Here is a 24,165-nt window from a genome sequence, read left to right on the forward strand (position 1 = left end):
GCCCCCCCCGTCGGCGATCGCTGTGATTGGCTGTTCAGTGTGAACAGCCATTCACAGCGTTTTCCTGTGTTACCAGCGAATCAGACGCTTGGTAACACAGGTGTCAATCACCGCCGGGCGTCAGGGGGCATGAAGGGGTCATCGGTGACGATGACACCTCACCCCACCCTCACCCCACCTGCCCCCAAGGCTGTGATTGGTCCGTGGGACCCACGGACCAATCACAGCCAAGGCGCGACATTTAAACTAACGGTGACTGCGCTGCAGACGCCATTCCGGTCTGGAATAGCGTGCAGAACGGTCACCGTGCCTGTCTGCCGTGAATACCGACCTGATCCTTGCTAATACTTACCTGATCCTTGCAAATACCTTACCTGATCACCTGCTCACTGCTTGTAGCGTGCTGGACGCTTCCTGGATCTGACTTCCTGAGACTTCCTGCTGCTGCTGCAGTGTGATAGAGAGATAGAGAGATAGAGAGAGAGAGATAGAGAGAGATAGAGAGATAGTGACAGAGAGAGCTATATTTTGTGTCTGCTACCCCCCCTTTTTGGGGGTGCAGGGGTTTTTTATATATAAATAACTGTCGCTGCTGCTGCAGTGTCATAGTGATAGATAGTGATAGATAGTGAGAGATAGTGATAGATAGTAATAGATAGTGAGAGATAGAGAGATTTGTGTCTGCTACCCCCCTTTTTTGGGGGTGCAGGTTTTTTTTTTATATATATAACTGTCAGTGCTGCTGCTGCAGTGTCATAGTGATAGATAGTGATAGATAGTGAGAGATAGAGAGATAGAGAGAGATAGTGACAGAGAGTGATAGAGAGTGTATATTTTGTGTCTGCTACCCCCCCTTTTTGGGGGTGCAGTTTTTTTTTTATACATATAACTGTCAGTGCTGCTGCTGCAGTGTGATAGATAGTGATAGATAGTGATAGATAGTGAGAGATAGAGAGAGATAGTGACAGAGAGTGATAGAGAGTGTATATTTTGTGTCTGCTACCCCCGCCTTTTGTGCTGATCACTATATCTGAGGTGATCAGCAACTTTTTGGGGGTGCAGAGGTTTTTTTTTTTTATATATACCTGTCAGTTGCTGCCAGTTGCACCAAAGGTTGTGCACCTGCTGCCCCTCACTGGTAATCAGTGTCGCATCACTGATCACCTTTTTTTTTTTTTTGTGGGTGCTGTGTGGTCTTTTTTAATTTTTTTTTTACACACACTGTGATTTTGTGGGTGTCCTGTGGCCACTGTGCGCTGATCAGTGACGTACATCACTGATCAGCTTTTTCGGCACAGGGTTGATCTATTTTTTTTTTTTTTTATCAAATTCCTGTTGCCTTTGAGCGCTGTTCAGTGACAGACGTTACTGACCAACATCTGTGCTCAATTTTTGGTGCAGGACCTTTTTTTTTGTTTTTTTAACCCCTTCATTTTTTTTTTTTTTTAACCCCTTCAATTTTTTTTTTTTTTAACCCCTTCATTTTTTTTTTTTTTTGTATAAAGTATTTTTTTTGTTCTGCACTACATACACACAACACACTACATACCCCCCGGGTTGAAATAAAGTTTGTACCCCCCCCTACACTATACACGTGTTGAAACATTTCACTACCAGTAACACAAAAATAAAAATGGCATCCCAAATGTCCTCCCAAATGTCCTCCCAAATGTCATCCCAGTCATCCAGAAGAATGTATTCAGTGGAGGAGGCATATGCCATGCTTGCCTCTGATTCTGACACAGCCAGTGAGGCAAGCGGGGAATTTGAAGGATTCGTCTTAAGCTCCTCTTCCTCCTCTGGTGATGAGGGACCCCCTCAAAGACGCCCCCGTAGAGCAGCTGAGACCCCCCCCCCCCAATAATTGATCTCGTATGGACCCCACCACCAGACAATTTTGAGCCCCAGGTTCCTGAGTTTTTGGCCATGCCAGGAATCCAATTTGATTCCACAGGTCTCAGAGAAATTGACTTTTTCAAATTATTTTTCTCTGATGATTTTATAAATTTAATGGTGGACCAAACTAATTTATATGCCCAGCAGTTTATTGCTCAAAACCCCACGTCATCATTTGCTAGGTGGACCCCTGTAGATGCAGTAGAGATGATGACGTTTTGGGGTCTGGTGTTTCATATGGGCATAGTAAAAAAGCCACAAATTAGGCAATATTGGAGTACAGATGTTCTGTACAGCACCCCATTTTACCGTATGGCCATGACTCGGACTCGTTTTGAGGCAATCCATAAATTTATACATTACACCGATAATGCACAGTGCCCACCCAGAGATGATCCCACCTTTGACCGGCTATTCAAAGTCAGGCCGGTCATTGATCATTTCAGTGCCAAATTTGCAGAGCTATACATCCCTGAAAAATTTATTTGTATTGACGAGTCCCTTATACATTTTAAAGGAAGGGTTAAATTCCGCCAGTACCTTCCCAGTAAGAGGGCAAGGTATGGCATAAAAATGTATAAGCTGTGTGAAAGCACCACAGGGTACACCCACAAGTTTAGGGTATATGAAGGGAAGGATTCAAGAATTGAACCGCCAGAATGCCCCCCCTCCCTCGTAGGTGTTAGTGGCAAAATTGTCTGGGATTTAATGCACCCCTTCCTGGATAAGGGTTATCACCTCTATGTGGATAACTTTTACACCAGCATCCCCCTGTTTAAGGCCCTTGGTTCAAGAGGTACAGCAGCTTGCGGTACTGTGCGCAAGAACCAAAGAGGCCTCCCCAAAACGCACATTGCCCAAGTAATGAGAAGGGGTGAAAGCAGGGGAATATGCACCGAAAATATGTTGTTGGTCAAATATAAGGACAAGAGGGATGTCCTTATACTGACAACAATTCATGGAGACAGTACCACCTCCATCCCTGTACGAGGTACCAGTACCCACACCTCAAAACCAAATTGTATCCTAGATTACAATAAGTACATGGGCGGAGTGGATCTTTCAGATCAGGTACTGAAGCCGTACAGTGCCCTGCGGAAAACAAATATCTGGTACAAGAAGCTGGCCGTGTATATCATCCAGATGGCACTGTATAACGCTTACGTGCTATTCCGTTCTACCGGCCAGAGGGGGACATTTATGCACTTTCAAGAGGAAGTCATAAAGGGCCTAATATTTGGGAACCAGCAGGCAGAGGGCCCCAGTACTTCTAGTACTGGGCCCCGTATTGTACCAGGGCAGCATTTTCCCAACGAAATCCCCTCCACTGCAAGAAAGGGCAGGACACAAAAAAGGTGCAAAGTTTGCTATAAAAAGGGAATAAGAAAGGAAACTATTTTCCACTGTGAAACTTGCCCCGACAAACCCGGCCTATGTATAAAGGAGTGTTTCAAAATATACCACACATCGATGGATTATTAGGTTCATCATTTCACCGTGCATCGGGGGTCTTGCTAATGCCACATAGCACCCACCATTCATTCCACCAGAATCTGAGCTGCAAAATCCAAAAATCAATCCTTCCCTTCTGAGTCCTGCCATGCACCCAACTGGTATTTTTTGGTCACATGTGAGGCATTGCCGTACTCTGGAGAAATGGGGGCACAGATTTTGGGGTGCTTTGTCTCCTTCATTCCTTGTGAAAATGAAAAATTTTGAGCCAGAACTGCATTTTTGTGTAAAAAAATGTAATTTTTCATTTTCACAGCCCAGTTGTACCAAAATTGGTGAAACCCCTGGGGGTTTGAAATGTACACTATACCCCTAGATGAATTCCCTGAGGGGTGTAGTTTGCAAAATGGGGTCACTTGTGGGGGGGTTCCACTGTATTGGTAATGCAACATAGCACCCACCATTCATTCCACCAAAATCTGTGCTGCCAAATCTAAAAATCACTCCTTCCCTTCTGAGTCCTGCCATGCGCCCAACTGGTATTTTTTGGTCACATGTGAGGCATTGCCGTACTCGGGAGAAATTGGGGCACAGATTTTGGGGTGCTTTGTCTCCTTCATTCCTTGTGAAAATGAAAAATTTTGAGCCAGAACTGCATTTTTGTGTAAAAAAATGTAATTTTTCATTTTCACAGCCCAGTTGTACCAAAATTGGTGAAACCCCTGGGGGTTTGAAATGTACACTATACCCCTAGATGAATTCCCTAAGGGGTGTAGTTTGCAAAATGGGGTCACTTGTGGGGGGGTTCCACTGTATTGGTAATGCAACATAGCACCCACCATTCATTCCACCAAAATCTGTGCTGCCAAATCCAAAAATCACTCCTTCCCTTCTGAGTCCTGCCATGCGCCCAACTGGTATTTTTTGGTCACATGTGAGGCATTGCCGTACTCCGGAGAAATTGGGGCACAGATTTTGGGGTGCTTTGTCTCCTTCATTCCTTGTGAAAATGAAAAATTTTGAGCCAGAACTGCATTTTTGTGTAAAAAAATGTAATTTTTCATTTTCACTGCCCGGTTGTATCAAAATTGGTGAAACCCCTGGGGGTTTGAAATGTACACTATACCCCTAGATTAATTCCCTGAGGGGTGTACTTTGCAAAATGGGGTGACTTGTGGGGGGGTTCCACTCTATTGGTGCTTTGGGAGTCTTGCTAATGCAACATGGCACCCACCATTCATTCCACCAAAATCTGTGCTGCCAAATCCAAAAATCACTCCTTCCCTTCTGAGTCCTGCCATGCGCCCAACTGGTATTTTTTGGTCACATGTGAGGCATTGCCGTACTCGGGAGAAATTGGGGCACAGATTTTGGGGTGCTTTGTCTCCTTCATTCCTTGTGAAAATGAAAAATTTTGAGCCAGAACTGCATTTTTGTGTAAAAAAATGTAATTTTCCATTTTCACATCCCAGTTGTATCAAAATTGGTGAAACCCCTGGGGGTTTGAAATGTACACTATACCCCTAGATGAATTCCCTGAGGGGTGTACTTTGCAAAATGGGGTGACTTGTGGGGGGGTTCCACTGTATTGGTGCTTTGGGAGTCTTGCTAATGCAACATGGCACCCACCATTCATTCCACCAAAATCTGTGCTGCCAAATCCAAAAATCACTCCTTCCCTTCTGAGTCCTGCCATGCGCCCCACTGGTATTTTTTGGTCACATGTGAGGCATTGCCGTACTCGGGAGAAATTGGGGCACAGATTTTGGGGTGCTTTGTCTCCTTCATTCCTTGTGAAAATGAAAAATTTTGAGCCAGAACTGCATGTTTGTGTAAAAAAATGTAATTTTCCATTTTCACATCCCAGTTGTACCAAAATTGGTGAAACCCCTGGGGGTTTGAAATGTACACTATACCCCTAGATGAATTCCCTGAGGGGTGTACTTTGCAAAATGGGGTGACTTGTGGGGGGGTTCCACTGTATTGGTGCTTTGGGAGTCTTGCTAATGCAACATGGCACCCACCATTCATTCCACCAAAATCTGTGCTGCCAAATCCAAAAATCACTCCTTCCCTTCTGAGTCCTGCCATGCGCCCCACTGGTATTTTTTGGTCACATGTGAGGCATTGCCGTACTCGGGAGAAACTGGGGCACAGATTTTGGGGTGCTTTGTCTCCTTCATTCCTTGTGAAAATGAAAAATTTTGAGCCAGAACTGCATGTTTGTGTAAAAAAATGTAATTTTCCATTTTCACATCCCAGTTGTACCAAAATTGGTGAAACCCCTGGGGGTTTGAAATGTACACTATACCCCTAGATGAATTCCCTGAGGGGTGTACTTTGCAAAATGGGGTGACTTGTGGGGGGGTTCCACTGTATTGGTGCTTTGGGAGTCTTGCTAATGCAACATGGCACCCACCATTCATTCCACCAAAATCTGTGCTGCCAAATCCAAAAATCACTCCTTCCCTTCTGAGTCCTGCCATGCGCCCCACTGGTATTTTTTGGTCACATGTGAGGCATTGCCGTACTCGGGAGAAATTGGGGCACAGATTTTGGGGTGCTTTGTCTCCTTCATTCCTTGTGAAAATGAAAAATTTTGAGCCAGAACTGCATGTTTGTGTAAAAAAATGTAATTTTCCATTTTCACATCCCAGTTGTACCAAAATTGGTGAAACCCCTGGGGGTTTGAAATGTACACTATACCCCTAGATGAATTCCCTGAGGGGTGTACTTTGCAAAATGGGGTGACTTGTGGGGGGGTTCCACTGTATTGGTGCTTTGGGAGTCTTGCTAATGCAACATGGCACCCACCATTCATTCCACCAAAATCTGTGCTGCCAAATCCAAAAATCACTCCTTCCCTTCTGAGTCCTGCCATGCGCCCCACTGGTATTTTTTGGTCACATGTGAGGCATTGCCGTACTCGGGAGAAACTGGGGCACAGATTTTGGGGTGCTTTGTCTCCTTCATTCCTTGTGAAAATGAAAAATTTTGAGCCAGAACTGCATGTTTGTGTAAAAAAATGTAATTTTCCATTTTCACATCCCAGTTGTACCAAAATTGGTGAAACCCCTGGGGGTTTGAAATGTACACTATACCCCTAGATGAATTCCCTGAGGGGTGTACTTTGCAAAATGGGGTGACTTGTGGGGGGGTTCCACTGTATTGGTGCTTTGGGAGTCTTGCTAATGCAACATGGCACCCACCATTCATTCCACCAAAATCTGTGCTGCCAAATCCAAAAATCACTCCTTCCCTTCTGAGTCCTGCCATGCGCCCCACTGGTATTTTTTGGTCACATGTGAGGCATTGCCGTACTCGGGAGAAACTGGGGCACAGATTTTGGGGTGCTTTGTCTCCTTCATTCCTTGTGAAAATGAAAAATTTTGAGCCAGAACTGCATGTTTGTGTAAAAAAATGTAATTTTCCATTTTCACATCCCAGTTGTACCAAAATTGGTGAAACCCCTGGGGGTTTGAAATGTACACTATACCCCTAGATGAATTCCCTGAGGGGTGTACTTTGCAAAATGGGGTGACTTGTGGGGGGGTTCCACTGTATTGGTGCTTTGGGAGTCTTGCTAATGCAACATGGCACCCACCATTCATTCCACCAAAATCTGTGCTGCCAAATCCAAAAATCACTCCTTCCCTTCTGAGTCCTGCCATGCGCCCCACTGGTATTTTTTGGTCACATGTGAGGCATTGCCGTACTCGGGAGAAATTGGGGCACAGATTTTGGGGTGCTTTGTCTCCTTCATTCCTTGTGAAAATGAAAAATTTTGAGCCAGAACTGCATGTTTGTGTAAAAAAATGTAATTTTCCATTTTCACATCCCAGTTGTACCAAAATTGGTGAAACCCCTGGGGGTTTGAAATGTACACTATACCCCTAGATGAATTCCCTGAGGGGTGTAGATTGCAAAATGGGGTGACTTGTGGGGAAGGTTCCTAACTTTTAGCACTTATGGTGCCTAGAAACCTACATGGTGCCTAAAAAAAAATCTCATAAAAAGGAGGCTCCAAAATCAAGTAGGTGCTCCTTCTATTATGAAGCCTGTGGTTTGGTCAACGTGCACACTAGGGCCACATATAGGATATTTTTGAAAACACAAGAATTGGGGGAATCAATTTTTAGTCACATTTTTCTAGTAAAATCTACTGTATTTGTTAGAAAAATGTATTAAAATTGAAACTCTGCAAAAAAAAAAGAAATTTTGAAATTTCACCTACACTTTGTTTTAATTCCTGTGAAACACCTAAAGGGTTAACAAACTTCCAAAATGCTGTTTTGAATACTGTGAGGGGTGCAGTTTTTGAAATGGCATCATTTATGGGGGTGTCTCACATACAAGTCCCTCAAAGTCACATCAGAACTGAACTGGTCCCTAAAAAAATCAGTGTTTGAAATTTTCTTGAAAATTTGAGAATTTGCTAGTCATATTTGAAGCCTCCTAGTGTCCAAAAAAATGAAAAGGGGGTTGAAATAATGATGGCAACATAAAGTAGACATATGGTCTATGTTAGTTATTAACTATTTTGAGTGGTATGATTATTTGTCTCACAAGCAGAAAATTTAACATTTTGCATATTGCTAAATTTTCCATTTTTTCACGATATTTTGGTATTTTTCACAAAAAAACACAGACTGTATCGACCAAAATTTACCACTAACTTGAAGTACAATGTGTCACGAGAAAACAATCTCAAAATCACTGGGATAAGTAAAAGCAAAAAAAAATTATCCCCACTTAAGTGAGACATGTCAGATTTGAAAAAAAGGGCTCTGTCATGAAGGCACAAACTGGCTCTGTCATGAAGGGGTTAAAATGGGGGTACTTGTGAGTTATCCGGGCTCCCGATTTTTTGATTGTATGCCTTAAGTTAAGGCATACAATCCGATGCGATGCGATATCGCATCGCATCGCATCGCATCCGACCATCGGATGCGATGACCCGATTTTTCCATAGGAATCAATGTTAAAATGATTTCTATGGAAAAAGGGGTCCTTTTCATACCCCTACTATCCAAGTGGGCATGGAGTTGGATATAAACCTGTGGCGAGCGTAGCGAGCCACCGAGCCCAAAGCGTGGCGAGCAAAGCGAGCCCCGCGAGGGGACGGTATTCCGTGTCCCCTCGCGGGGCTCGCTACGCTCGCCACGCTTCGGGCTCGGTGGCTCGCTACGCTCGCCACAGGTTTATATCCAACTCCATGCCCACTTGGATAGTAGGGGTATGAAAAGGACCCCTTTTTCCCATTGAATTCCATGTTAAAATGGACTCAGTCCATTTTAACATTGATTCCTATGGAAAAATCGGGTCATCGCATCGCATCGCATCCGATGGTCGCATGCGATGCGATGCGATGTCCCGATCCGACCCGATTTTAAAATCGGGCGCCCGGATAACTCACAAGTACCAAAATGGGACCTCATTTATCGTTTTTGCAAAAGTATGAAGGGAGAAAAAATGATTGTCAACAAAAATCACCTTTTAGAAATAATACATATAATGATTTATTGTCAACAAAAATCACCTTTTAGAAATAATACACATAATGATATGAAGATTATTTGTCTTTTTGGATTTTCACATTCAAAGAGTGTGGCCGGTTAGCTCAGTTGGTTAGAGCGTGGTGCTAATAATGCAAGGTCTTGGGTTCGATCCCCACACTGGCCATTTGTTTATCTTGATGACCCAACATCATTGACAACAATGGATTTAAACTTGTAGTACAGTGCTTGGAAACTAGGCTTCATCATCAGTATTGGCTATAGTGATTATCCTAGTAACTGCCTTGAATACATTGTAGATCTTTTACCATTATACTTTAAATATATAGTATTTTACACCCTATTTTTATTTTGCTTTGGACTGTAGGAAGAAATGAAAGCCCTATTACCAATGCCACACTTCAAAGCACTTTATGCTTTATGATTTTTCTTTCAAATAGAAATGCTTTTCAATCAATATATGATCTACTACGTGGCCCATGCGTAAATGTTTCATGCAAATAAAATACAATTCATTTTATAGTGAGGTTGGTGGTTTGTAGTAGGATGAAAGAAGAACTGGTTCATATGTAGCCATTTCGAGAAGCTGTGCAAAACTGATCTTCTTTGCCATGCTGTATCAACACATCCAGGGAAAGAAGTGTAGGGCACAAAGTCAATTTGTAACTTCAATTTTTAAAGAAACAAAACCATATACAATTCTTAACTAACAATTTATCTGAAGCAAGTAACTTAATCTTTAAAATGGGACCTCATTTATCGTTTTTGCAAAAGTATGAAGGGAGAAAAAATGATTGTCAACAAAAATCACCTTTCAGAAATAATACATATAATGATTTGAAGATTATTTGTCATTTTGGATTTTCACATTCAAACAGTGTGGCCGGTTAGCTCAGTTGGTTAGAGCGTGGTGCTAATAACGCCAAGGTCTTGGGTTCGATCCCCACACTGGCCATTTGTTTTTCTTGATGACCCAACATCATTGACAACAATGGATTTAAACTTGTAGTACAGTGCTTGGAAACTAGGCTTCATCATCAGTATTGGCTATAGTGATTATCCTAGTAACTGCCTTGAATACATTGTAGATCTTTTACCATTATACTTTAAATATATAGTATTTTACACCCTATTTTTATTTTGCTTTGGACTGTAGGAAGAAATGAAAGCCCTATTACCAATGCCACACTTCAAAGCACTTTATGCTTTATGATTTTTCTTTCAAATAGAAATGCTTTTCAATCAATATATGATCTACTACGTGGCCCATGCGTAAATGTTTCATGCAAATAAAATACAATTCATTTTATAGTGAGGTTGGTGGTTTGTAGTAGGATGAAAGAAGAACTGGTTCATATGTAGCCATTTCGAGAAGCTGTGCAAAACTGATCTTCTTTGCCATGCTGTATCAACACATCCAGGGAAAGAAGTGTAGGGCACAAAGTCAATTTGCAACTTCAATTTTTAAAGAAACAAAACCATATACAATTCTTAACTAACAATGTATCTGAAGCAAATAACTTAATCTTTAAAATGGGACCTCATTTATCGTTTTTGCAAAAGTATGAAGGGAGAAAAAATGATTGTCAACAAAAATCACCTTTTAGAAATAATACATATAATGATTTGAAGATTATTTGTCATTTTGGATTTTCACATTCAAACAGTGTGGCCGGTTAGCTCAGTTGGTTAGAGCGTGGTGCTAATAAAGCCAAGGTCTTGGGTTCGATCCCCACACTGGCCATTTGTTTTTCTTGATGACCCAACATCATTGACAACAATGGATTTAAACTTGTAGTACAGTGCTTGGAAACTAGGCTTCATCATCAGTATTGGCTATAGTGATTATCCCTTGTAGCTGCCTTGAATACATTGTAGATCTTTTACCATTATCCTTTAAATATATAGTATTTTACACCCTATTTTTATTTTGCTTTGGGCTGTAGGAATAAATGAAAGCCCTATTACCAATGCCACACTTCAAAGCACTTTATGCTTTATGATTTTTCTTTAAAATAGAAATGCTGTTCAATAAATATATGATCTACTATGTGGCCCATGCGTAAATGTTTCATGCAAATAAAATACAATTCATTTTATAGTGAGGTTGGTGGTTTGTAGTAGGATGAAAGAAGAACTGGTTCATATGTAGCAATTTTGAGAAGCTGTGCAAAACTGATCATCTTTGCCATGCTGTATCAACACATCAGGGGAAAGAAGTGTAGGGCACAAAGTCAATTTGTAACTTCAATTTTTAAAGAAACAAAACCATATACAATTCTTAACTAACAATGTATCTGAAGCAAATAACTTAATCTTTAAAATGGGGGTACTTGTGAGTTATCCGGGCTCCCGATTTTTTGATTGTATGCCTTAAGTTAAGGCATACAATCCGATGCGATGCGATATCGCATCGCATCGCATCGCATCCGACCATCGGATGCGATGACCCGATTTTTCCATAGGAATCAATGTTAAAATGATTCCTATGGAAAAAGGGGTCCTTTTCATACCCCTACTATCCAAGTGGGCATGGAGTTGGATACAAACCTGTGGCGAGCGTAGCGAGCCACCGAGCCCGAAGCGTGGCGAGCGAAGCGAGCCCCGCGAGGGGACGGTATTCCGTGTCCCCTCGCGGGGCTCGCTACGCTCGCCACGCTTCGGGCTCGGTGGCTCGCTACGCTCGCCACAGGTTTATATCCAACTCCATGCCCACTTGGATAGTAGGGGTATGAAAAGGACCCCTTTTTCCCATTGAATTCCATGTTAAAATGGACTCAGTCCATTTTAACATTGATTCCTATGGAAAAATCGGGTCATCGCATCGCATCCGATGGTCGCATGCGATGCGATGCGATGTCCCGATCCGACCCGATTTTAAAATCGGGCGCCCGGATAACTCACAAGTACCAAAATGGGACCTCATTTATCGTTTTTGCAAAAGTATGAAGGGAGAAAAAATTATTGTCAACAAAAATCACCTTTTAGAAATAATACATATAATGATTTATTGTCAACAAAAATCACCTTTTAGAAATAATACACATAATGATATGAAGATTATTTGTCTTTTTGGATTTTCGCATTCAAAGAGTGTGGCCGGTTAGCTCAGTTGGTTAGAGCGTGGTGCTAATAACGCCAAGGTCTTGGGTTCGATCCCCACACTGGCCATTTGTTTATCTTGATGACCCAACATCATTGACAACAATGGATTTAAACTTGTAGTACAGTGCTTGTAAACTAGGCTTCATCATCAGTATTGGCTATAGTGATTATCCTAGTAACTGCCTTGAATACATTGTAGATCTTTTACCATTATACTTTAAATATATAGTATTTTACACCCTATTTTTATTTTGCTTTGGACTGTAGGAAGAAATGAAAGCCCTATTACCAATGCCACACTTCAAAGCACTTTATGCTTTATGATTTTTCTTTCAAATAGAAATGCTTTTCAATCAATATATGATCTACTACGTGGCCCATGCGTAAATGTTTCATGCAAATAAAATACAATTCATTTTATAGTGAGGTTGGTGGTTTGTAGTAGGATGAAAGAAGAACTGGTTCATATGTAGCCATTTCGAGAAGCTGTGCAAAACTGATCTTCTTTGCCATGCTGTATCAACACATCCAGGGAAAGAAGTGTAGGGCACAAAGTCAATTTGCAACTTCAATTTTTAAAGAAACAAAACCATATACAATTCTTAACTAACAATGTATCTGAAGCAAATAACTTAATCTTTAAAATGGGACCTCATTTATCGTTTTTGCAAAAGTATGAAGGGAGAAAAAATGATTGTCAACAAAAATCACCTTTTAGAAATAATACATATAATGATTTGAAGATTATTTGTCATTTTGGATTTTCACATTCAAACAGTGTGGCCGGTTAGCTCAGTTGGTTAGAGCGTGGTGCTAATAAAGCCAAGGTCTTGGGTTCGATCCCCACACTGGCCATTTGTTTTTCTTGATGACCCAACATCATTGACAACAATGGATTTAAACTTGTAGTACAGTGCTTGGAAACTAGGCTTCATCATCAGTATTGGCTATAGTGATTATCCCTTGTAGCTGCCTTGAATACATTGTAGATCTTTTACCATTATCCTTTAAATATATAGTATTTTACACCCTATTTTTATTTTGCTTTGGGCTGTAGGAATAAATGAAAGCCCTATTACCAATGCCACACTTCAAAGCACTTTATGCTTTATGATTTTTCTTTAAAATAGAAATGCTGTTCAATAAATATATGATCTACTACGTGGCCCATGCGTAAATGTTTCATGCAAATAAAATACAATTCATTTTATAGTGAGGTTGGTGGTTTGTAGTAGGATGAAAGAAGAACTGGTTCATATGTAGCAATTTTGAGAAGCTGTGCAAAACTGATCATCTTTGCCATGCTGTATCAACACATCAGGGGAAAGAAGTGTAGGGCACAAAGTCAATTTGTAACTTCAATTTTTAAAGAAACAAAACCATATACAATTCTTAACTAACAATGTATCTGAAGCAAATAACTTAATCTTTAAAATGGGGGTACTTGTGAGTTATCCGGGCTCCCGATTTTTTGATTGTATGCCTTAAGTTAAGGCATACAATCCGATGCGATGCGATATCGCATCGCATCGCATCGCATCCGACCATCGGATGCGATGACCCGATTTTTCCATAGGAATCAATGTTAAAATGATTCCTATGGAAAAAGGGGTCCTTTTCATACCCCTACTATCCAAGTGGGCATGGAGTTGGATACAAACCTGTGGCGAGCGTAGCGAGCCACCGAGCCCGAAGCGTGGCGAGCGAAGCGAGCCCCGCGAGGGGACGGTATTCCGTGTCCCCTCGCGGGGCTCGCTACGCTCGCCACGCTTCGGGCTCGGTGGCTCGCTACGCTCGCCACAGGTTTATATCCAACTCCATGCCCACTTGGATAGTAGGGGTATGAAAAGGACCCCTTTTTCCCATTGAATTCCATGTTAAAATGGACTCAGTCCATTTTAACATTGATTCCTATGGAAAAATCGGGTCATCGCATCGCATCCGATGGTCGCATGCGATGCGATGCGATGTCCCGATCCGACCCGATTTTAAAATCGGGCGCCCGGATAACTCACAAGTACCAAAATGGGACCTCATTTATCGTTTTTGCAAAAGTATGAAGGGAGAAAAAATTATTGTCAACAAAAATCACCTTTTAGAAATAATACATATAATGATTTATTGTCAACAAAAATCACCTTTTAGAAATAATACACATAATGATATGAAGATTATTTGTCTTTTTGGATTTTCACATTCAAAGAGTGTGGCCGGTTAGCTCAGTTGGTTAGAGCGTGGTGCTAATAACGCCAAGGTCTTGGGTTCGATCCCCACACTGGCCATTTGTTTATCTTGATGACCCAACATCATTGACAACAATGGATTTAAACTTGTAGTACAGTGCTTGTAAACTAGGCTTCATCATCAGTATTGGCTATAGTGATTATCCTAGTAACTGCCTTGAATACATTGTAGATCTTTTACCATTATACTTTAAATATATAGTATTTTACACCCTATTTTTATTTTGCTTTGGACTGTAGGAAGAAATGAAAGCCCTATTACCAATGCCACACTTCAAAGCACTTTATGCTTTATGATTTTTCTTTCAAATAGAAATGCTTTTCAATCAATATATGATCTACTACGTGGCCCATGCGTAAATGTTTCATGCAAATAAAATACAATTCATTTTATAGTGAGGTTGGTGGTTTGTAGTAGGATGAAAGAAGAACTGGTTCATATGTAGCCATTTCGAGAAGCTGTGCAAAACTGATCTTCTTTGCCATGCTGTATCAACACATCCAGGGAAAGAAGTGTAGGGCACAAAGTCAATTTGTAACTTCAATTTTTAAAGAAACAAAACCATATACAATTCTTAACTAACAATTTATCTGAAGCAAGTAACTTAATCTTTAAAATGGGACCTCATTTATCGTTTTTGCAAAAGTATGAAGGGAGAAAAAATGATTGTCAACAAAAATCACCTTTTAGAAATAATACATATAATGATTTGAAGATTATTTGTCATTTTGGATTTTCACATTCAAACAGTGTGGCCGGTTAGCTCAGTTGGTTAGAGCGTGGTGCTAATAACGCCAAGGTCTTGGGTTCGATCCCCACACTGGCCATTTGTTTTTCTTGATGACCCAACATCATTGACAACAATGGATTTAAACTTGTAGTACAGTGCTTGGAAACTAGGCTTCATCATCAGTATTGGCTATAGTGATTATCCTAGTAACTGCCTTGAATACATTGTAGATCTTTTACCATTATACTTTAAATATATAGTATTTTACACCCTATTTTTATTTTGCTTTGGACTGTAGGAAGAAATGAAAGCCCTATTACCAATGCCACACTTCAAAGCACTTTATGCTTTATGATTTTTCTTTCAAATAGAAATGCTTTTCAATCAATATATGATCTACTACGTGGCCCATGCGTAAATGTTTCATGCAAATAAAATACAATTCATTTTATAGTGAGGTTGGTGGTTTGTAGTAGGATGAAAGAAGAACTGGTTCATATGTAGCCATTTCGAGAAGCTGTGCAAAACTGATCTTCTTTGCCATGCTGTATCAACACATCCAGGGAAAGAAGTGTAGGGCACAAAGTCAATTTGCAACTTCAATTTTTAAAGAAACAAAACCATATACAATTCTTAACTAACAATGTATCTGAAGCAAATAACTTAATCTTTAAAATGGGACCTCATTTATCGTTTTTGCAAAAGTATGAAGGGAGAAAAAATGATTGTCAACAAAAATCACCTTTTAGAAATAATACATATAATGATTTGAAGATTATTTGTCATTTTGGATTTTCACATTCAAACAGTGTGGCCGGTTAGCTCAGTTTGTAAGAGCGTGGTGCTAATAACGCCAAGGTCTTGGGTTCGATCCCCACACTGGCCATTTGTTTTTCTTGATGACCCAACATCATTGACAACAATGGATTTAAACTTGTAGTACAGTGCTTGGAAACTAGGCTTCATCATCAGTATTGGCTATAGTGATTATCCCTTGTAGCTGCCTTGAATACATTGTAGATCTTTTACCATTATCCTTTAAATATATAGTATTTTACACCCTATTTTTATTTTGCTTTGGGCTGTAGGAATAAATAAAAGCCCTATTACCAATGCCACACTTCAAAGCACTTTATGCTTTATGATTTTTCTTTAAAATAGAAATGCTTTTCAATAAATATATGATCTACTACGTGGCCCATGCGTAAATGTTTCATGCAAATAAAATACAATTCATTTTATAGTGAGGTTGGTGGTTTGTAGTAGGATGAAAGAAGAACTGGTTCATATGTAGCAATTTTGAGAAGCTGTGCAAAACTGATCATCTTTGCCATGCTGTATCAACACATCCAGGGAAAGAAGTGTAGGGCACAAAGTCAATTTGTAACTTCAATTTTTAAAGAAACAAAACCATATACAATTCTTAACTAACAATGTATCTGAAGCAAATAACTTAATCTTTAAAATGGGACCTCATTTATCGTTTTTGCAAAAGTATGAAGGGAGAAAAAATGATTGTCAACAAAAATCACCTTTTAGAAATAAAACATATAATGATTTATTGTCAACAAAAATCACCTTTTAGAAATAATACACATAATGATATGAAGATTATTTGTCTTTTTGGATTTTCGCATTCAAAGAGTGTGGCCGGTTAGCTCAGTTGGTTAGAGCGTCGTGCTAATAACGCCAAGGTCTTGGGTTCGATCCCCACACTGGCCATTTGTTTTTCTTGATGACCCAACATCATTGACAACAATGGATTTAAACTTGCAGTACAGTGCTTGGAAACTAGGCTTCATCATCAGTATTGGCTATAGTGATTATCCTAGTAACTGCCTTGAATACATTGTAGATCTTTTACCATTATACTTTAAATATATAGTATTTTACACCCTATTTTTATTTTGCTTTGGACTGTAGGAAGAAATGAAAGCCCTATTACCAATGCCACACTTCAAAGCACTTTATGCTTTATGATTTTTCTTTAAAATAGAAATGCTTTTCAATCAATATATGATCTACTACGTGGCCCATGCGTAAATGTTTCATGCAAATAAAATACAATTCATTTTATAGTGAGGTTGGTGGTTTGTAGTAGGATGAAAGAAGAACTGGTTCATATGTAGCCATTTCGAGAAGCTGTGCAAAACTGATCTTCTTTGCCATGCTGTATCAACACATCCAGGGAAAGAAGTGTAGGGCACAAAGTCAATTTGCAACTTCAATTTTTAAAGAAACAAAACCATATACAATTCTTAACTAACAATGTATCTGAAGCAAATAACTTAATCTTTAAAATGGGACCTCATTTATCGTTTTTGCAAAAGTATGAAGGGAGAAAAAATGATTGTCAACAAAAATCACCTTTTAGAAATAATACATATAATGATTTGAAGATTATTTGTCATTTTGGATTTTCACATTCAAACAGTGTGGCCGGTTAGCTCAGTTGGTTAGAGCTTGGTGCTAATAACGCCAAGGTCTTGGGTTCGATCCCCACACTGGCCATTTGTTTTTCTTGATGACCCAACATCATTGACAACAATGGATTTAAACTTGTAGTACAGTGCTTGGAAACTAGGCTTCATCATCAGTATTGGCTATAGTGATTATCCCTTGTAGCTGCCTTGAATACATTGTAGATCTTTTACCATTATCCTTTAAATATATAGTATTTTACACCCTATTTTTATTTTGCGTTGGGCTGTAGGAATAAATGAAAGCCCTATTACCAATGCCACACTTCAAAGCACTTTATGCTTTATGATTTTTCTTTAAAATAGAAATGCTGTTCAATAAATATATGATCTACTACGTGGCCCATGCGTAAATGTTTCATGCAAATAAAATACAATTCATTTTATAGTGAGGTTGGTGGTTTGTAGTAGGATGAAAGAAGAACTGGTTCATATGTAGCAATTTTGAGAAGCTGTGCAAAACTGATCATCTTTGCCATGCTGTATCAACACATCCAGGGAAAGAAGTGTAGGGCACAAAGTCAATTTGTAACTTCAATTTTTAAAGAAACAAAACCATATACAATTCTTAACTAACAATGTATCTGAAGCAAATAACTTAATCTTTAAAATGGGGGTACTTGTGAGTTATCCGGGCTCCCGATTTTTTGATTGTATGCCTTAAGTTAAGGCATACAATCCGATGCGATGCGATGCGATATCGCATCGCATCGCATCGCATCGCATCCGACCATCGGATGCGATGACCCGATTTTTCCATAGGAATCAATGTTAAAATGATTTCTATGGAAAAAGGGGTCCTTTTCATACCCCTACTATCCAAGTGGGCATGGAGTTGGATATAAACCTGTGGCGAGCGTAGCGAGCCACCGAGCCCGAAGCGTGGCGAGCGAAGCGAGCCCCGCGAGGGGACGGTATTCCGTGTCCCCTCGCGGGGCTCGCTACGCTCGCCACGCTTCGGGCTCGGTGGCTCGCTACGCTCGCCACAGGTTTATATCCAACTCCATGCCCACTTGGATAGTAGGGGTATGAAAAGGACCCCTTTTTCCCATTGAATTCCATGTTAAAATGGACTCAGTCCATTTTAACATTGATTCCTATGGAAAAATCGGGTCATCGCATCGCATCGCATCCGATGGTCGCATGCGATGCGATGCGATGTCCCGATCCGACCCGATTTTAAAATCGGGCGCCCGGATAACTCACAAGTACCAAAATGGGACCTCATTTATCGTTTTTGCAAAAGTATGAAGGGAGAAAAAATTATTGTCAACAAAAATCACCTTTTAGAAATAATACATATAATGATTTATTGTCAACAAAAATCACCTTTTAGAAATAATACACATAATGATATGAAGATTATTTGTCTTTTTGGATTTTCACATTCAAAGAGTGTGGCCGGTTAGCTCAGTTGGTTAGAGCGTGGTGCTAATAACGCCAAGGTCTTGGGTTCGATCCCCACACTGGCCATTTGTTTATCTTGATGACCCAACATCATTGACAACAATGGATTTAAACTTGTAGTACAGTGCTTGGAAACTAGGCTTCATCATCAGTATTGGCTATAGTGATTATCCTAGTAACTGCCTTGAATACATTGTAGATCTTTTACCATTATACTTTAAATATATAGTATTTTACACCCTATTTTTATTTTGCTTTGGACTGTAGGAAGAAATGAAAGCCCTATTACCAATGCCACACTTCAAAGCACTTTATGCTTTATGATTTTTCTTTCAAATAGAAATGCTTTTCAATCAATATATGATCTACTACGTGGCCCATGCGTAAATGTTTCATGCAAATAAAATACAATTCATTTTATAGTGAGGTTGGTGGTTTGTAGTAGGATGAAAGAAGAATTGGTTCATATGTAGCCATTTCGAGAAGCTGTGCAAAACTGATCTTCTTTGCCATGCTGTATCAACACATCCAGGGAAAGAAGTGTAGGGCACAAAGTCAATTTGTAACTTCAATTTTTAAAGAAACAAAACCATATACAATTCTTAACTAACAATTTATCTGAAGCAAGTAACTTAATCTTTAAAATGGGACCTCATTTATCGTTTTTGCAAAAGTATGAAGGGAGAAAAAATGATCGTCAACAAAAATCACCTTTCAGAAATAATACATATAATGATTTGAAGATTATTTGTCATTTTGGATTTTCACATTCAAACAGTGTGGCCGGTTAGCTCAGTTGGTTAGAGCGTGGTGCTAATAACGCCAAGGTCTTGGGTTCGATCCCCACACTGGCCATTTGTTTTTCTTGATGACCCAACATCATTGACAACAATGGATTTAAACTTGTAGTACAGTGCTTGGAAACTAGGCTTCATCATCAGTATTGGCTATAGTGATTATCCTAGTAACTGCCTTGAATACATTGTAGATCTTTTACCATTATACTTTAAATATATAGAATTTTACACCCTATTTTTATTTTGGTTTGGACTGTAGGAAGAAATGAAAGCCCTATTACCAATGCCACACTTCAAAGCACTTTATGCTTTATGATTTTTCTTTCAAATAGAAATGCTTTTCAATCAATATATGATCTACTACGTGGCCCATGCGTAAATGTTTCATGCAAATAAAATACAATTCATTTTATAGTGAGGTTGGTGGTTTGTAGTAGGATGAAAGAAGAACTGGTTCATATGTAGCCATTTCGAGAAGCTGTGCAAAACTGATCTTCTTTGCCATGCTGTATCAACACATCCAGGGAAAGAAGTGTAGGGCACAAAGTCAATTTGTAACTTCAATTTTTAAAGAAACAAAACCATATACAATTCTTAACTAACAATGTATCTGAAGCAAATAACTTAATCTTTAAAATGGGACCTCATTTATCGTTTTTGCAAAAGTATGAAGGGAGAAAAAATGATTGTCAACAAAAATCACCTTTTAGAAATAATACATATAATGATTTGAAGATTATTTGTCATTTTGGATTTTCACATTCAAACAGTGTGGCCGGTTAGCTCAGTTGGTTAGAGCGTGGTGCTAATAAAGCCAAGGTCTTGGGTTCGATCCCCACACTGGCCATTTGTTTTTCTTGATGACCCAACATCATTGACAACAATGGATTTAAACTTGTAGTACAGTGCTTGGAAACTAGGCTTCATCATCAGTATTGGCTATAGTGATTATCCCTTGTAGCTGCCTTGAATACATTGTAGATCTTTTACCATTATCCTTTAAATATATAGTATTTTACACCCTATTTTTATTTTGCTTTGGGCTGTAGGAATAAATGAAAGCCCTATTACCAATGCCACACTTCAAAGCACTTTATGCTTTATGATTTTTCTTTAAAATAGAAATGCTGTTCAATAAATATATGATCTACTACGTGGCCCATGCGTAAATGTTTCATGCAAATAAAATACAATTCATTTTATAGTGAGGTTGGTGGTTTGTAGTAGGATGAAAGAAGAACTGGTTCATATGTAGCAATTTTGAGAAGCTGTGCAAAACTGATCATCTTTGCCATGCTGTATCAACACATCCAGGGAAAGAAGTGTAGGGCACAAAGTCAATTTGTAACTTCAATTTTTAAAGAAACAAAACCATATACAATTCTTAACTAACAATGTATCTGAAGCAAATAACTTAATCTTTAAAATGGGGGTACTTGTGAGTTATCCGGGCTCCCGATTTTTTGATTGTATGCCTTAAGTTAAGGCATACAATCCGATGCGATGCGATGCGATATCGCATCGCATCGCATCGCATCCGACCATCGGATGCGATGACCCGATTTTTCCATAGGAATCAATGTTAAAATGATTCCTATGGAAAAAGGGGTCCTTTTCATACCTCTACTATCCAAGTGGGCATGGAGTTGGATACAAACCTGTGGCGAGCGTAGCGAGCCACCGAGCCCGAAGCGTGGCGAGCGAAGCGAGCCCCGCGAGGGGACGGTATTCCGTGTCCCCTTGCGGGGCTCGCTACGCTCGCCACGCTTCGGGCTCGGTGGCTCGCTACGCTCGCCACAGGTTTATATCCAACTCCATGCCCACTTGGATAGTAGGGGTATGAAAAGGACCCCTTTTTCCCATTGAATTCCATGTTAAAATGGACTCAGTCCATTTTAACATTGATTCCTATGGAAAAATCGGGTCATCGCATCGCATCGCATCCGATGGTCGCATGCGATGCGATGTCCCGATCCGACCCAATTTTAAAATCGGGCGCCCGGATAACTCACAAGTACCAAAATGGGACCTCATTTATCGTTTTTGCAAAAGTATGAAGGGAGAAAAAATTATTGTCAACAAAAATCACCTTTTAGAAATAATACATATAATGATTTATTGTCAACAAAAATCACCTTTTAGAAATAATACACATAATGATATGAAGATTATTTGTCTTTTTGGATTTTTACATTCAAAGAGTGTGGCCGGTTAGCTCAGTTGGTTAGAGCGTGGTGCTAATAACGCCAAGGTCTTGGGTTCAATCCCCACACTGGCCATTTGTTTATCTTGATGACCCAACATCATTGACAACAATGGATTTAAACTTGTAGTACAGTGCTTGGAAACTAGGCTTCATCATCAGTATTGGCTATAGTGATTATCCTAGTAACTGCCTTGAATACATTGTAGATCTTTTACCATTATACTTTAAATATATAGTATTTTACACCCTATTTTTATTTTGCTTTGGACTGTAGGAAGAAATGAAAGCCCTATTACCAATGCCACACTTCAAAGCACTTTATGCTTTATGATTTTTCTTTCAAATAGAAATGCTTTTCAATCAATATATGATCTACTACGTGGCCCATGCGTAAATGTTTCATGCAAATAAAATACAATTCATTTTATAGTGAGGTTGGTGGTTTGTAGTAGGATGAAAGAAGAACTGGTTCATATGTAGCCATTTCGAGAAGCTGTGCAAAACTGATCTTCTTTGCCATGCTGTATCAACACATCCAGGGAAAGAAGTGTAGGGCACAAAGTCAATTTGTAACTTCAATTTTTAAAGAAACAAAACCATATACAATTCTTAACTAACAATTTATCTGAAGCAAGTAACTTAATCTTTAAAATGGGACCTCATTTATCGTTTTTGCAAAAGTATGAAGGGAGAAAAAATGATTGTCAACAAAAATCACCTTTTAGAAATAATACATATAATGATTTGAAGATTATTTGTCATTTTGGATTTTCACATTCAAACAGTGTGGCCGGTTAGCTCAGTTGGTTAGAGCGTGGTGCTAATAACGCCAAGGTCTTGGGTTCGATCCCCACACTGGCCATTTGTTTTTCTTGATGACCCAACATCATTGACAACAATGGATTTAAACTTGTAGTACAGTGCTTGGAAACTAGGCTTCATCATCAGTATTGGCTATAGTGATTATCCTAGTAACTGCCTTGAATACATTGTAGATCTTTTACCATTATACTTTAAATATATAGTATTTTACACCCTATTTTTATTTTGCTTTGGACTGTAGGAAGAAATGAAAGCCCTATTACCAATGCCACACTTCAAAGCACTTTATGCTTTATGATTTTTCTTTCAAATAGAAATGCTTTTCAATCAATATATGATCTACTACGTGGCCCATGCGTAAATGTTTCATGCAAATAAAATACAATTCATTTTATAGTGAGGTTGGTGGTTTGTAGTAGGATGAAAGAAGAACTGGTTCATATGTAGCCATTTCGAGAAGCTGTGCAAAACTGATCTTCTTTGCCATGCTGTATCAACACATCCAGGGAAAGAAGTGTAGGGCACAAAGTCAATTTGTAACTTCAATTTTTAAAGAAACAAAACCATATACAATTCTTAACTAACAATTTATCTGAAGCAAGTAACTTAATCTTTAAAATGGGACCTCATTTATCGTTTTTGCAAAAGTATGAAGGGAGAAAAAATGATTGTCAACAAAAATCACCTTTTAGAAATAATACATATAATGATTTGAAGATTATTTGTCATTTTGGATTTTCACATTCAAACAGTGTGGCCGGTTAGCTCAGTTGGTTAGAGCGTGGTGCTAATAACGCCAAGGTCTTGGGTTCGATCCCCACACTGGCCATTTGTTTTTCTTGATGACCCAACATCATTGACAACAATGGATTTAAACTTGTAGTACAGTGCTTGGAAACTAGGCTTCATCATCAGTATTGGCTATAGTGATTATCCTAGTAACTGCCTTGAATACATTGTAGATCTTTTACCATTATACTTTAAATATATAGTATTTTACACCCTATTTTTATTTTGCTATGGACTGTAGGAAGAAATGAAAGCCCTATTACCAATGCCACACTTCAAAGCACTTTATGCTTTATGATTTTTCTTTAAAATAGAAATGCTTTTCAATCAATATATGATCTACTACGTGGCCCATGCGTAAATGTTTCATGCAAATAAAATACAATTCATTTTATAGTGAGGTTGGTGGTTTGTAGTAGGATGAAAGAAGAACTGGTTCATATGTAGCCATTTCGAGAAGCTGTGCAAAACTGATCTTCTTTGCCATGCTGTATCAACACATCCAGGGAAAGAAGTGTAGGGCACAAAGTCAATTTGCAACTTCAATTTTTAAAGAAACAAAACCATATACAATTCTTAACTAACAATGTATCTGAAGCAAGTAACTTAATCTTTAAAATGGGACCTCATTTATCGTTTTTGCAAAAGTATGAAGGGAGAAAAAATGATTGTCAACAAAAATCACCTTTTAAAAATAATACATATAATGATTTGAAGATTA

At 39.1% G+C, this 24,165-nt stretch overlaps 10 non-coding genes across 10 annotated transcripts; all 10 read left to right on the top strand.

Annotated features, from left to right (window-relative positions):
• Positions 1-9,745: 9,745 nt before the first annotated feature.
• Positions 9,746-9,819, top strand: TRNAI-AAU (transfer RNA isoleucine (anticodon AAU)). Its single transcript has one exon. It is a non-coding gene; the product is annotated as a tRNA-Ile (tRNA).
• Positions 9,820-11,961: 2,142 nt separating this feature from the next.
• TRNAI-AAU (transfer RNA isoleucine (anticodon AAU)) lies at positions 11,962-12,035 on the top strand. The gene has a single exon. It is a non-coding gene; the product is annotated as a tRNA-Ile (tRNA).
• Positions 12,036-14,177: 2,142 nt separating this feature from the next.
• On the top strand, positions 14,178-14,251 carry TRNAI-AAU (transfer RNA isoleucine (anticodon AAU)). Its single transcript has one exon. It is a non-coding gene; the product is annotated as a tRNA-Ile (tRNA).
• Positions 14,252-14,966: 715 nt separating this feature from the next.
• On the top strand, positions 14,967-15,040 carry TRNAI-AAU (transfer RNA isoleucine (anticodon AAU)). Its single transcript has one exon. It is a non-coding gene; the product is annotated as a tRNA-Ile (tRNA).
• A 2,340-nt stretch (positions 15,041-17,380) lies between these two features.
• Positions 17,381-17,454, top strand: TRNAI-AAU (transfer RNA isoleucine (anticodon AAU)). The gene has a single exon. It is a non-coding gene; the product is annotated as a tRNA-Ile (tRNA).
• A 1,368-nt stretch (positions 17,455-18,822) lies between these two features.
• Positions 18,823-18,896, top strand: TRNAI-AAU (transfer RNA isoleucine (anticodon AAU)). Its single transcript has one exon. It is a non-coding gene; the product is annotated as a tRNA-Ile (tRNA).
• Positions 18,897-19,611: 715 nt separating this feature from the next.
• Positions 19,612-19,685, top strand: TRNAI-AAU (transfer RNA isoleucine (anticodon AAU)). Its single transcript has one exon. It is a non-coding gene; the product is annotated as a tRNA-Ile (tRNA).
• Positions 19,686-21,832: 2,147 nt separating this feature from the next.
• On the top strand, positions 21,833-21,906 carry TRNAI-AAU (transfer RNA isoleucine (anticodon AAU)). Its single transcript has one exon. It is a non-coding gene; the product is annotated as a tRNA-Ile (tRNA).
• Positions 21,907-22,621: 715 nt separating this feature from the next.
• On the top strand, positions 22,622-22,695 carry TRNAI-AAU (transfer RNA isoleucine (anticodon AAU)). The gene has a single exon. It is a non-coding gene; the product is annotated as a tRNA-Ile (tRNA).
• A 715-nt stretch (positions 22,696-23,410) lies between these two features.
• Positions 23,411-23,484, top strand: TRNAI-AAU (transfer RNA isoleucine (anticodon AAU)). Its single transcript has one exon. It is a non-coding gene; the product is annotated as a tRNA-Ile (tRNA).
• Positions 23,485-24,165: the final 681 nt, after the last annotated feature.

Source organism: Crinia signifera, chromosome 2 (assembly GCF_055691185.1).
Source record: "Crinia signifera chromosome 2, ASM5569118v1, whole genome shotgun sequence".
NCBI classification, from domain to species: Eukaryota; Metazoa; Chordata; class Amphibia; order Anura; family Myobatrachidae; genus Crinia; species Crinia signifera.